General features: G+C 36.7%; 1 protein-coding gene across 22 annotated transcripts in view; it reads right to left on the bottom strand.

Annotated features, from left to right (window-relative positions):
• LOC123861542 (uncharacterized) overlaps positions 1-14653 on the bottom strand; it is a 1204655-nt gene that overhangs the window by 1115874 nt on the left and 74128 nt on the right. For 15 of the 22 annotated variants that reach the window (XR_010405153.1, XR_008508113.2, XR_008508116.2 and 12 more), the window contains one exon: positions 196-13518. The exons of 2 other annotated variants lie outside the window; for them this stretch is intronic. The gene's annotated coding sequence lies outside the window, so the exon portion shown is untranslated. Of the gene's footprint in view, positions 1-195; positions 13519-14653 lie in introns of those variants that run through there. 5 more of the 22 variants (XR_010405148.1, XR_010405149.1, XR_010405159.1 and 2 more) reach the window with 4 other exon arrangements.

The following is a 14653-nucleotide window of genomic DNA, read 5'->3' as shown; positions in this document are numbered from 1 at the left end:
TGATATCCCTCCCTGTGTGTTTATCTCTATGTCCAAATTTCCCCTTTTTATAAGGACACCAGTCATATTGGATTAAAGTCTACCCTAAGGACATCATTTTAACTTAATTACCTCTGTAAGGACCCTATCTCCAATAAGATCACAGTCAGAGGTACTTGGGGTTAGGGCTCCAATGTATCTTTTTTTGGAAATGACACAATTTAACCCATAACATTACCTTAGGTAAGTAGTAAATACACCTTTATTAGCATAATCACACAATGACCTTGGCAGTGAGAAACAGAAGCAATAAATAACTATTCATAATTTACTAATTCCAAAAGACCATACCCTATAATCTGAACTCTTCCCTGCTTTCAATGCATCCATAGATGAAATCCAATACAAACACCCTATTTCCACTAGTCTCAAATGCAGGTATCCTACTTGTAGTAAGTCTGGAGGAAAGACCCTACTCTTCCCTTGGCCTCCTCATTACATATACACATGTATGCATCCACACACACATATGCACAGAAAGCCTATTTGGTAGCCTATTATCTGAACACAAATATTGTCTTTTTTAAAAATTTAAGTATCAAAAAATATGATATTTGTACTGTGTAGGCAAATAGTTAATTGGAATTTAAGGAACCCAAAGATGAGCCTGTCTTCTCCTAAAATAAATTGATACAGCAAAAGTGCAGGTCAGGATAAACTAAACATGAAAATAAATGAATTTCTAAACATGTTATTTAATAGTACAATAGAATAAGAGATCATTATTAATAGACAATAGATCCTATATTCTAAATAATTATTTTGCTTTAAAATATTATTTCTAGGAATATGGTGAACTATAAGGCTACTGGCTCTCCTTTCATAGAAACACTGACTTAAAAATGTATGTACCAGAATACCTATGTAAGAACTCTAGAGGTAAAAAAGCTACAGCATCCAAGCTACTGGAAAACTAAGAAGAGATTCCAGTGAAAGGAGTAGGAAAAATTATACCATTTGGCACACCTGTCCATGTCCCTTGCCCCATGCAGCATAGTACAGAGCATCCAGGAGGAAACTCCATACCAGAGCTCCTTCCTCAGCATGGAAATATGAAGTAGACTCCACATTCAAAATTCTGCCTTGTATAAAGGCTTCTGTCATGGTGTCTGTCTTAGTTGACTCTGAGTGCTGACAAGACCAGACCAGAGTTCAGAAGCTGCTGAAAACATTCAAGCTATAGTTCCACAGGCACATGCCAGGAAGAGCAAGAGATCAGAAAAAGTTTCAAAGGTCAGAACTTCTAACCCGGCTGATTGGCAAAGGTATTGCCCTGTACAAAGCCAGTACACAAAGACTGAGAGAGGTGATTGTTTTTTCAAATGTCCAAATCCAATAAGAAATTACAAGGCATACAAAGAAACAGAGAATCATAGCCCAATCAAAGGTACAAAAGAATATACCAGAAACCAATCCTAAAGAAATGCAGATCAAGAGCTGCCTGACAAAGAATTTAAAATATCAAAATAGATGTTCAGTTAACTAAAAAAGAACACAGACAACTAAACGAAATCAAGAAAATAGGGGCGCCTGGGTGGCTCAGTCGTTAAGCATCTGCCTTTGGCTCAGGTCATGGTCCCAGGGTCCTGGGATCGAGCCTCACATCGGGCTCCCTGCTCGGCGGGAAGCCTGCTTCTCCCTCTCCTACTCTCCCTGCTTGTGTTCCCTCTCTTGCTGTGTCTCTCTCTGTCAAACAAATAAAATCGTCAAAAAAAAAAAAAAAAGAAATCAAGAAAATAATGCATGAACAAAATAAGAACATAAACAAAGAAACAGAAACTATCAAAAAAAAGAACCAAACACAAATTCTAGAGCTGGAAAATACAATAACTAAACTGAAAATTTCATTAGTGAACTTGAACAGCATACTTGATCAGGTGAAAAAAATCAAAGAATTTAGCCAAGCCATTTCAAATCATCAATTCCAAGAAACAAAAAGAAAAGAGAATGAAAAAAGAAAAAAGTGAAGAGAGCCTAACAAACTGATAGAACACTAACAAGCAGATAAGCATATATGTTATAGAAATCTTTGGAGGAGAAAAAAGAAAGAGGCAAATAACTTATTTGAAAAAATAATGGGCCAAACTTCCCAAATCTGAGGAAAGAAATGGACACACAAATTTTAAAATCTCAAAAAAACTCTAACTAGAATAAATCCAAAAAGAACCACACAAAGACTTATTATAACCAAACTGTCTAAAGTAAAAGACCAAAAGATAATCTTGGAAGCTGCAAAAGAAGGTACAAGAGACAATCTTGGAAGTGCTCACTCTCTCATTCTCTCTGTCAAATAAATAAAAATAATCTTAAAAAAAAATAAGGAGAGATATTAACTAAACTTATTGTGATGATCATTTCACAATGTATACAAACATTGGATCACAATGCTGTACACCTGAAACTAATACAATATTATATGGCAAATAGATTTCAATTTTATTTTTTAAAAGATTTTATTTATTTGAGAGACAGCACTAGCAGTGGGGAGGGGCAGAGCGAGAGGGAGAAGCAGACTCCCCACTAAGCAGGGAGCCCAATGTGGGGCTCAATCCCAGGAGACTGGGATCATGACCTGATGCCAAGGCAGATGTTTAACCTAATGAGCCACCTAGGTGCCCCTCAAATACATCTCAATTTTAAAGAAAGAAGATATTAAGATGTTCCTAAACAAAAGCTGAGGGAATTCATTACCAATAAACCTGTTTGACAAGAAGTGCTAAAGGGAGTTATTCAAGTTGAAACATATGGACAATAGACAGTAACACAAAGCCATAAGAAAAAAACAAGATTCTCCAGTAAAGGTAAATATATGGACTAATACAGTAGCCTGACCTATTGTAATTTTGGACCATAGAGTTTAAAGGACAAAAACATTTTTTTTAAACCATAAGTCTATGTCAATGAGTATATAATATATAAAGATGTGATTTGTGACAATAACAAAAAAGGGGGGTGGAACAGTAAAGGCTATTTGTATGTAATTGAAGTTGTTATCAGTTTAAAATAGAAGCTATAACTTAAGATTTTTTATATAATTGGAATGGTGATCACAAAGAAAATACCTTTAAAATATACACCAGAGGAAATGAGAAAGGAATCAAAACACATCATTACCAAAGTCAGTGAAACACAGGAAGAAAGACAGGAAAGAAGAGGAAAAAAATGTCCAAGATATACAAAAAACCGGGACGCTTAGTTGGCTACTTAGTTGACTTGGTTAAGCATCTGACTCTTGATTTCTGCTCAGGTTATGATCTCAGTGTCCTAGATCAAGCCTGCTTAATAATCTCTCTTTCCAAGGCGCCTGGGTGGCTCACTTGGTTAAGCGACTACCTCAGATCACGATCCCGGAGTTCCGTCATCAAGCCCTGCATCGGGCTCCCTGCTCAGCGAGGAGTCTGCTTTTCCCTCTGCCCTTCTCCCCGCTCATGCTCTCTCTCTTCTCTCTCAAATAAATAAATAAAATCTTTAAAAAATAATAATAATAATCTCTCTTTCCCTTTCCCTCTCCGCTTTCCTCTCTTCTCCCCCAAATAAACTAAAAAGATACACAGAAAACAATTAACAAAATTAGCAATAGTAAATCTTTCCTTATCAGTAATTAATGTAAATGGATTAAATTCCTATCAAATGACATAAATTGGCTGAATGGATTTTTTTAAAAGATCCAATTATATACTGATTACAAGAGACTATTTTTTTATTTAAATTCAATTAACCAACATATAGTACATCATTAGTTCAATATAATGTACTATATGTAGAGTTCAAGAATTCATCAGTTGCATATAACACCCAGTGCTCATCACATCATGTGCCCTCCTTAATAAGCATCACCCAGTTACCCCATCCTCCCACCCACCTCCCCTCCAGCAACCCTCAATTTGTTTCCTATAGCTAAGAATCTCTCATTGTCTCCCTCTCTGATAACTGCCCATTCAGTTTTCCCTCCCTTCCTCTATGATCTTCTGCACTGTTTCTTATATTCCACATATGAGTGAAACCATATAATTGTCTTTCTCTGATTGGCTTATTTCACTCAGCATAATACCCTCCAGTTCCATCCATGTCAATGTAAATGGTAAGTATTCATCCTTTCTTTTTTTTTTTTTTAAAGATTTTATTTATTTATTTGAGAGAGAGAATGAGAGACAGCACGAGAGGGAAGAGGGTCAGAGGGAGAAGCAGACTCCCCACTGAGCAGGGAGCCCGATGAGGGACTCGATCCTGGGACTCCAGGATCATGACCTGAGCCAAAGGCAGTCGCTTAACCAACTGAGCCACCCAGGCGCCCAGTATTCATCCTTTCTGATGGTTGAGTAATATTCCATTGTATATATATACCACATCTTCTTTATCCATTCATCTGTGAATGGACATCTTGGCTCTTTCCATAGTTTGGCTATTGTGGACATTGCTGCTATAAACATCAGGATGCATGTGCCACTTCGGATCATTACATTTTTAACAAGAGACTCATTTTAGATACAAGGACATTCATAAGCTGAAAGTGAAAGGATTAAAAAAAATCCATGCAAATGGCAACCAAAAGAAAGCAGGAGTGCCTATACTAATATCAGACAAAACAGACTTTAAATCAAAGCTGTTAACAAGAGACCAAGAATGACATTATACAAAAGTTGACCAAGAAGATATAACAATTCTAAATATTTATGCACCAAACCTCAGAGCTCCTAAATGTATAAAGCAAAGACAGACTGAAGGGAGAATAAAAGCAATACCCCACTTTCAATAATGTATAGAACCACCAGACAGAAAATCAATAAGGAAACACTGGACTTATAATACATGTTATAACAGATGAATCTAGGATACATAAAGAACATTCCATCCAACAGCAGCAGAATACATATTCTCAAGTGAACAGAGATCCTTCTCCAGGATAGACCATAGTAGGCCACAAAACAAGTCTTAACAAATTCAAGAAGATTGTAATCATACAAGTATCTTTTTCAATCATAATGAAATTAAACTAGAAATCAATAGCACAAGGAAAACTGGAAAATCCACATATATGGAAATTAACACATTCTTAAGCAACCAGTGGGTCAAAGAAGAAATCACAAGGGAAATTAGAAAATACCTTTACACAAATGAAAAGCAAAACTTATGAGATGCAGTGAATGCAGTGCTAAAGTCTATAGATGTAAATGTATGCATTAAAAAAAGAAATATCTCAAATCAACAACCTAGTTTAAACACCTCAAGAAATTAGAAAAAGAACAAACTAAACCCAAAATAAGCAGAAGGAAGAATAAAATAAAGTTTGGAGCAGACATAAACAAAATAAAAGACTAGAAAAACAAAGGACAAAATCAACAGAAGAGCTGGTTTTAAAAATAATTAACAAATTGACAGATTATTAGCTAGATTAATAAAAGAGAAGACTCAAATAACTAAAATCATAAGCAAAAGAGGAACATTAACACAGATGCCATGGAAACAAAAAGGATTATAAGAGAATACTATGAAAATTTGTACTCTAAGAAACTGAATAACCTAGACCAAATTAATGAATTCCTAGAAACACAACCCACCAAAACTGAATCATGAAGAAACAGAAAATGTGAACAGACAAGTAATGAGTAAAGAGATCAAATTGGTAATCAAGAAGTCCAAAAAGTCAAAGACCAGATGACTTTACTGGCGGATTCTACCAAACATTTAAGAATTAACACCATTTTGGGTGCCTGGGTGGCTCAGTCGTTAAGTGTCTGCCTTCAGCTCAGGTCATGATCCCAGGGTCCTGGGATTGAGCCCCATGTTGGGCTCCCTGCTCAGTGGAGAGCCTGCTTCTCCCTCTCTCTCTGCCTGCTGCTCTGCCTACTTGTGCTCTCTATCTCTCTGTCAAATAAATAAATAAAATCTTAAAAAAAAAAAAAGAATTAACACCATTTTTATTCAACATGGTACTGGAAGTCCTGACCAGAACAATTAGGCAAGAAAAAGAAATACAAGAAGTAAAACTCTCACTTGCATTTGCAGATGACATGATTATTATATATAGAAAACCCTAAAGACTCCACCAAAAAGCTGGTAAAACTAACAAATGAATTCAGTAAAGTTTTGGATACAAAATTAATTAACAAAAGTCTGCTGCATTCCTATACACTAGTAATGAATTATCAGAATGAAAAATTTAGGGGCATCTGGGTGGCTCAGTCATTAAGCATCTGCCTTCGGCTCAGGTCATAGTCCCAGGGTCCTGGGATCGAGCCCCGCATCGGGCTCCCTGATCAGTGGGAAGCCTGCTTCTCCCTCCCCCTCTCCCCCTGCTTGTGTTCCCTCTCTCGCTGTGTCTCTCTCTGTCAAATAAATAAAATCTTTAAAAAAAATGAAAAATTTAGAAAACAATCCCATTTATGATTACATCAAAAAGAATAAAATATCTAGAAATAAATATAACCAAGGAGATAAAAAACCTCTACACTGAAAACGGTAAGACATTAAGAAAAAAAACTGAAGACACAAATAGATGAAAAAGCATTCTGTGCTCATGAATTGGAAAATTAATATTTTAAAATGTCCATACAATCCAAAGCAATCTATAGATTCAATGCAATTCCTATCAAAATTCCAATGGCATTTTTCACGGAACTAGAACAAACAATCCTAAAATTTGTGTAGAACCATAAGAGACCCTAAATAGCCAAAGCAATCTTGAGAAAGAAGAACAATGTTGGAGGCATTATACTCACTGATTTCAAACTACATTACAAAGCGATAATGTTATGATATTGGCCCAAAAACAGACACATAGATCAACAGAATAGAAAAGAGAGCCCAGAAATAAATCCATGCATATATGGTCAACCAATTTATGACAAAAACCAAGAAAACACAAGAGGAAAGGAAAAGTGTCTTTAATAAGTGGTGCTGGAAAACCGGACAGCCACATGCAAAAGAATAAAACTGGATCACTATCTTATACCATACACAAAAATTAACTCAAAACAGATTAAAGACTTCAGTGTAAGACCTGAAATCATAAAGCTCCTAGAAGAAAACATATGCAGTTGGTAAGCTCCTTGACATTGGTCTTGGCAATGATTTTTTTTGGATTTGACACCCAACAGTTCAGTGTTCCTTGAACATGTGTGGATAGGAGTGGTTGGTGAGAAAGAAAACTGTGCAGAAGATATATCACTGAGGAACTTATGATCCTACGTTTGGGTTTTAATCCACAATTGAAAGAGAACTGCAGAAGGGTTTTAAGCAAGAGAGTTTTGCATTTTAGGACAATAATTCTGGTGGCAATAGGAAAGGTGAATTGAGATGGAAGACGTCAAGAATGGAAACTGTTGTCTCCAAAATAGATGGTGCAAGTCTGAACTTGGGCAGTGGGAAAGCAGTGAATGGGATGGTTTCCAGAGATATATATGAGACAAGAGTTGATGGCTGTGGAATATGAGACAGAAAGGAAAAGTAAGGATGAACTTCAGGTTTCTCTAAAGGATAAAGAAAAAAAAATTGGGTCAAAAGGAAAAAGGCACAAAAGTGAGAGAAACCTGCTAAAGAAGGAATCAATTCTCTTGCCCCATCCCCAAAAGAACTTTTTCTTTTCCCTAATATCATTGAAACAAATTTCAACACAGACACTTTAAATTTAATTATAAAGCTGAAAAACCTAGAACATTATAATCTAATCATATATGCCTTTACTAAGTTTTTACTGACTTTTAAATAAGCAGTTAGATAAAACTACTAAGTCTTCCACATCTAGGCTTATATGTGCCTAAAGGAATCATACAGACTTCACTTTTCTTAAGCAATGAGGAAAGGTTTCCACTTTTAAATGGAAAGGAAAATCTAATTTGAGAATATTTTCTTTCCTCAAGTAGCAGTCAAGCACATAATTATTTTTTAAGTGATGATAGCAAAGCCAGTCACATTATCTTCATGGTAACCATCTCTCAGGCTTACAACACAACCACATCCCAACTGGATGTTCACAATCTCTGAAAGGATGCTGCCCTCTTCAGCATCTACCGTCCTTCTAAAGAAACTTATGCAAAGGACCTGAGTGGCCAAGTGATGGGAAGAACAAACACAGCTGTCCAAATTATAGCAAAGTAATCCACTTTTATGTAATTGAGGCAAGAGAATTTTCCTATTGAAGTATCAAGATAATTATCAAATCTCAGCTTTAATTGTCCCAGTGAAGAACTGGTCTGAAAAAATAAGCTCTTAGAAATTCAGAAAGCAGTTTCCTATACATTTTGTAACTTGGAGAGGGGTACTTTGCAATCCAAGTAGCACTTTCTACAACAGAGTAGAAGAACGTTAGGAGGAATAATACAACAACGAACAAGGAAGGCATGGTTTCTGGTCAGAAAGCAATCAGGAATAAACAGAGTATGTCCCATTCTTCATTTAATTGGATATAGAAAAGAACATAGACAAGACTTACTACATAGACACAAGCAAAGAGAAATAATATTATAATAATATTCTGAACACTGGATCTGAAATTAATTGGACAAGGTGGAGAAACTTTGCAGGCAAGTGGAAACACTGTGAAATCCTCTCCCATCTCCCTTTACGACTTGGATTATGACCATTTTAAAGCAGACAGGTCTAAATTCCCAGATTTAGAGGTGCTTTTTTGATCTAGCTAAGTGAATAAGGACATTGCTTTTCTTAGTCTAGCTTAATGTTTGATGACATCCCTGCTTTCCCCCCACATCCCTTTTCAGTTTAGCCTTTCGCAGCCCTGAAAAAGACCTAGATGCCCTTCAGGCTTGCAAATTCTAAACACCATGTGATCCTCAGAACTTTTTTCCACTGCCCGGCATCCAGGCATCCTTGCCAACAATTCCACCATCTCCTTTGGGAAACTCGCTCTTTCACGGGGTACAGTCTTGGTGGAACTGTAATCAATGCGTCCTACTCTCAACCTTTGATGAAATTCAAAGAAGTCCCTGAAGAGTCCCTCTGAGAGGTGAGATTCTTCTTCTACCTACCACCCCATGGTCTGGGGGTGCAGCCTTTCAGATTCCCTATCCTAGTTCTTCAATCTCCCATACATTTACTTTAGTTATAGCACCATGTTTCTGAGCTGGGTTCTCCACACTTTCCATCAATCCTGGGGACTGAGATCCTTCCCAACCAAAAAAAGCTCTTTTGCTTAAGGTGACTAAAATTGGTTTCTTCTACTTGCAACTCAAACACAGTGACAGGTTCATAACATTGGAAATACTGTTTATCATTTTTAAACTTTTCTATTCAATCTAAACTAAACCCAGAACACAATTTGGGTTATAGAAGAGACTCAATGGTAATAACCTGGAATGCATAGAAGGTAGTGTTGCAAGACATTACCACACTTCCAAAGATCTCTCTATAAAATACATCTTCCTTAACAGCAAATATTCAAGCAGATTGAAGAGGATCAGAAAACCCAATGATAGTGGGGCTTCCCAATTAGATGAAACTGTTGTTTATCTTCCCAGCATTAAATTATACCTAAGTCTCTCGACATCTGATGAACTTAAATTATCCTTTAGCCTCCTAGGCAGAGTTTCTACACTTAATTTCCCTTAGCCTTTTCCTGGCAGCTTTTACTTGTCTTCCCTAAGCATCTCAGGGGATGGTTTCAACAGGCAGGGCAGAGCATCCCTGAGAAACCCAGCCAAGTTTTATCAACTGGCAAGAGCATATACCCTTTTTAAATTAACTCACATCCCTTATAGATTAATAATAATTCACTCTGAGCAGGTGTACTGTGTTTTTATTACACAATATTCCCATCACTGTGCAGCTGCACATCCTTAGATGCCCCAGACTAGAGCCAGGTTTCTCCTACCAGCAGGCTTCACTATGCTCACTCTAGGTGAAAGTCAGAAATCAGGAGGAAAAAAAGAGTACAATTGTTAATATCCTTCTTCCACATTAATAGGAATCAAAATTCTAACTAAAATTTAAAAGAATAAGAAATAGCAGTGAAACAAACAAAATAAACCATTTGAAGAACTAAAGTCATTACAACATTTAAATAATGAGAGGGGAAATGAAGAGAAAAAGTAAATAAATTATATCTTTTCATTGGAAGTTAAAATTTGTATTAGTGTTCTATTTCTGCATGACAACTTCTTACAAATTTATCAGTTTAAAACAACACAAATTTATTATCTCACAATTTTCTGTGGATCAGGAGTCTGGGCACAGGTTAGCTGGATCCTCTGCTCTGGATCTCATCAGGCTGAAACCAAGGTGTCAGCCAGGGCTGCAATCACATCTGAGGCTTGGAGCCCTTTTCCAAACTTTCTAACGGTTGACAAAATTCATCATCTTGCAGTTTGACTGAAGTCCCCGATTTCTTGCTTCTGTCAGCCAGCGTTCGCTTTCCACAGCTAGGTCCTAGCCAGATGGCCCTCTTCTCTCAAAATATGACCGCTTTCTTCTTCAAGTCTGGTAGGAGAATTTTTTTTTGAAAGTCCTGGTCCCTTTTTAAAATGCTCATCTGAATAGGTCACCCAGGATAATCTTTGCATTAACTGAAAGTCAACTGACTAATAACCTAATCATTAGAGTAACAGCCCATAATATTCACAGGCATAACCAACTCTCAAGGGAAAAGGACTATACAAGGCATGCAAACCATGGAGAGAATCTTCGGAGCCATGTTAGAATTCTGCCAAGCCCAACAGTCACGATCTAAAGTAGGTAAATCAAAATACAGAGGAACAAGCATACTTATATTTAGACATTTTACAACTAAAAAAAAACAGAGTTAAACATAGGCTGCTTTTGAGAAATGGGTATCTGGGCAGGAAGAAAAACTGGTGCTTTTTATCAAATGCTTTTATGTAAAGCATATTTGATTTTTTGAACCCTATACATACATTATCCCAATAAAAGCAAAGGAAAAGGAAAAGGGAAGTTCATTAACAAATTATATGGTTTATTTTTACTTTGTGTGTCATCTAAAGCTGTGAACATCCCTAACTTCTTGACATAACTCTTTCTTGTTTTTCCTAAATTTCATACCTATTGTTTCTTTTCATTTTATTTTATATTACACAAGAAATAATGCTACTGTTGAAAATTAGAAACCACAGATGGGGCAGTGGAAAAATCCCACCTTCACAGACTCATCTTCCTCTACTCCTCTTAGGTGTTCAAGTTACTCTGAATTGACTCTAGACTTATTTTCTTAATCCTCCTTTTACTCTCCTTGGATGACTTCATCCATTCCTATGGCTTCAAGTATCTTCTCTGTGCTGATGGTTCTCAAATATATACTTAGAGCCTTGACCTCCCTACCTTCCTCTTGAGCTCCACACACATAATTTTTAATTTTCCTAGATGTCTCCAACTACTTAATGCACTAACATCTCAAATCTATTAAGTCCAAAATTTATTATTTGCTACCGCTAAGCCTTCTCCTCATATTTCCTCTATCAGTTGATAGTGTAACCATTCACTCAGTCTTTCAAACTATAAATTTGTCATCTGTTACACTTGCCTATTCCTCACCATTCATGGTCACCAGTCCTCTTGACTATATATCCGACTTGTTCCACATGTGACACTGTCTCACCATCACCACTGCCACCCCTTGGCCAACCCTCATTTTTCTTATTTCCATCTACCAATCTCCCACCTTCTAATCTATCCTCTATGCCCCCAGGCTCATTTTCCTAAAATGGTTTTCCTAAAACTACTTGCTAATTGGAAACTTTCCTTCTCTCTAATTTCCTTCAAAATAAAGTCCAACCCAAATTTCATCCTCATCTTCATTAGCTCCTCATCTCTCCCCTGATGCTCCTTCACACCACTCTCCCATGCAAACACAATCTATCTTCTAGCCATACTGAATTTCTCACCATTGATAAATATACCATGTTCCTTTATAATTACTTAATTCTACACATGTAATCTTCTCTGCCTAAAATGTTCTAGCCTTGTATCCATCAACTCTTGGTCCTCCTTTGTCCTCCTCCCTCTCACCTTCTTGCACACTTCTTCCTATAGCAAACTTCTCACCATTTTATGAATACACCTACTCTTTGACAATCCTGTGTCTTTTCACTATTTTTCCTACTACATGGGATGCATTTATCAAACTCCTACTCATTTTTCAAGACCCAGCTCAAATTCTGCCACCTCTAGCAGAGTTTTCCTCATCTCCTCATAGAAAAACTTATTCCCTTAACTCACAACATACAACTTTAATATGATTACTATGTTTTTCATTATCTCATTTATTATCTTCCTCATTCAATGAAGACCATCTTCAGAACAGATAACCTCTATTATTTCTAGCTATATCATTAGTACCAAATACAATTCCTAGCACATACATCACTTTATAAAACAAAATTAATTTGTACATATATGGCCAGTTGATTTATGAAAAAGGAGACAATATGGTGCATATCCATCTGAAAAAGTGAATCTTGTCCTTACCTCACACCATATGCAAAAATTGATTCCACATGAATTATAAAGCTAAATGTGATTTAAAAATAAAGTTTCCAAGATAAATTTGGAATACATCTCTTTTTTTAAGATTTTATTTTTAAGAAATCTCCACACCCAATGTGGGGCTTGAACTCACAACCCTGAGATCAAGAGTGGCAGGCTCTACTGACTGAGCAAGGCAGGCGCCCCTGAATTACATCTTTATGACTTCAGAGCAAGCAAAGATTTCTTAAACAGGATACGGAATGTGTTAATCATAAAAGAAATGATTGTTAAATTGAACTACATAAAAATTAAGACCTTCCGGGGGCACCTGGGTGGCTCCCAGTCGGTCAAGGGGCTGCCTTCGGCCCAGGTCATGATTCCAGGGTCCTGGGATCGAGACTCACATTGTCTCCCTATCCCTCTACCTGCCGCTCCCCCTGCTTGTACTCTCTCTAATAAAAAATAAAAAATCTTTAAAAAAAAATTAAGACTTTCCACTCATCAAAAAACACAACTAAGAAAATGAAAAGACAAGTCACAGAGTGGAAAAGATATTGGCAACACATCCATCAACAAAGAATTTGCACAATTACAAATCAATTTCTCATAAAAAGAAAACAGACAACCAATAGGAAAAAATATGAGCAAATGATTCACATAAGAAAAGCCTATATAGATATGAAGAGGTATTCAATTTCATTAGTCATCAGAGAAATGCAAATCAAACTCACAAATGAGATATCAACCTGTAAATGTTACCTTATAAGGAAAAAAGGTCATTGCAGATATGATGAAGTTAAGGAGCCTGAGATGGAAAGATCATCCTAGATTATTCAGGTGGACCCTAAATGCCATTACATGTATCCTTAAAAGAGGGAAACTTGAGGGGCGCGTGGGTGGCTCAGTCATTAAGTGTCTGCCTTCGGCTCGGGTCATGATTCCGTGGTCCTGGGATCTGGCCCTGTGTGGGGGTCCTGCTCAGCCGGAGGCCTGCTTCTCCCTCTCTCACTCCCCTTGCTTGTGTTCCTTCTCTTGCTGTGTCTCTCTCTGTCAAATAAATAAATAAAATCTTAAAAAAAAAAAAAAGAGGGAGACTTGACTACACACAGAAAAGAAGGATATAAAGACAGAGCAGAGAGAGATTTGAAGATGCTGACCCTGAAGATTAGAGTGATGTGGCTGCAAGCCAGAGAATCCTGACAGCCAACAGAAGCTCAAAGAGGCAAAGAATGTATTCTCTCCTAGAACTTCCAGAGGGAGTGTGTCACCCTGCCAACACCTTAATTTCAGCCCAGTGATAAATATTTTGGACTTCAGGCCTCCAGAGTTGTAAGAAAATAAACTTCTGATGTTTCCAGCCACCAAGTTTGTGGTAATTTATTACAACAGCTGTAAGAAAATAATACAGGTACTAAATATCAACCCCATCTCAATTTAGCAAAACAAACACTAAAAATTGTGAAATAGCTCTAGAAATAATACCCTTTTTTCAAATTTGTCCAGTAAGTGTATCTTCCCAATTTCCCAATTAATTGTGGCATCTTACGTAACATAGAGATATTCACAGCAAGTGGCAAGATATGACAAATATGGAATATAATGATACATGGTACATCACAAGGATCTTAAAACATATGTTGCAGTGTTTCTAGTCCCAAAGTATCTTTTGTCTGTTAAGGGCTGGGCTTTAATACTACTTAAAACTTCAAATGGTGTTAAATATGAAATGTAGCTTGTAGCTCAAAAAACAAACTGAGGGTTCTAGAGGGGAGGGGGGTGGGGAGATGGGTTAGCCTGGTGATGGGTATTAAAGAGGGCACGTTCTGCATGGAGCACTGGGTGTTACACGCCAACAATGAATCATGGAACACTACATCAAAACTAATGATGTAATGTATGGTGATTAACATAACATAATAAAATTTAAAAAATTCAAAGAGTATAAAGGGCACTTATTTAATTGATTAAGGATTATTTAAAATGCAAGTATACAGGAACACACTGAGATTTCAGAAGGTTCTCAAATAAAACTTAAGTGCCTTACAGTAATTCATTAATCCACCTATCTTCATATGAATGCTTCCGCTAATTATAGCATATTGTATTCTCAATGAATATATCCCAATTAACCCAAAAGATTAATGTTTTATTCAATGCATACTTATGAAGTATGAATATATAC

The sequence above is a fragment of the Mirounga angustirostris genome, unplaced genomic scaffold, assembly GCF_029215605.1.
Source record: "Mirounga angustirostris isolate CCGP_5_RB_7025 unplaced genomic scaffold, mMirAng1.0.hap1 SCAF_9, whole genome shotgun sequence".
Taxonomy (NCBI): domain Eukaryota; kingdom Metazoa; phylum Chordata; class Mammalia; order Carnivora; family Phocidae; genus Mirounga; species Mirounga angustirostris.
The sequence above is the reverse complement of the archived record's forward strand: the minus strand, read 5'-3'. Positions and strand labels throughout refer to the sequence as shown.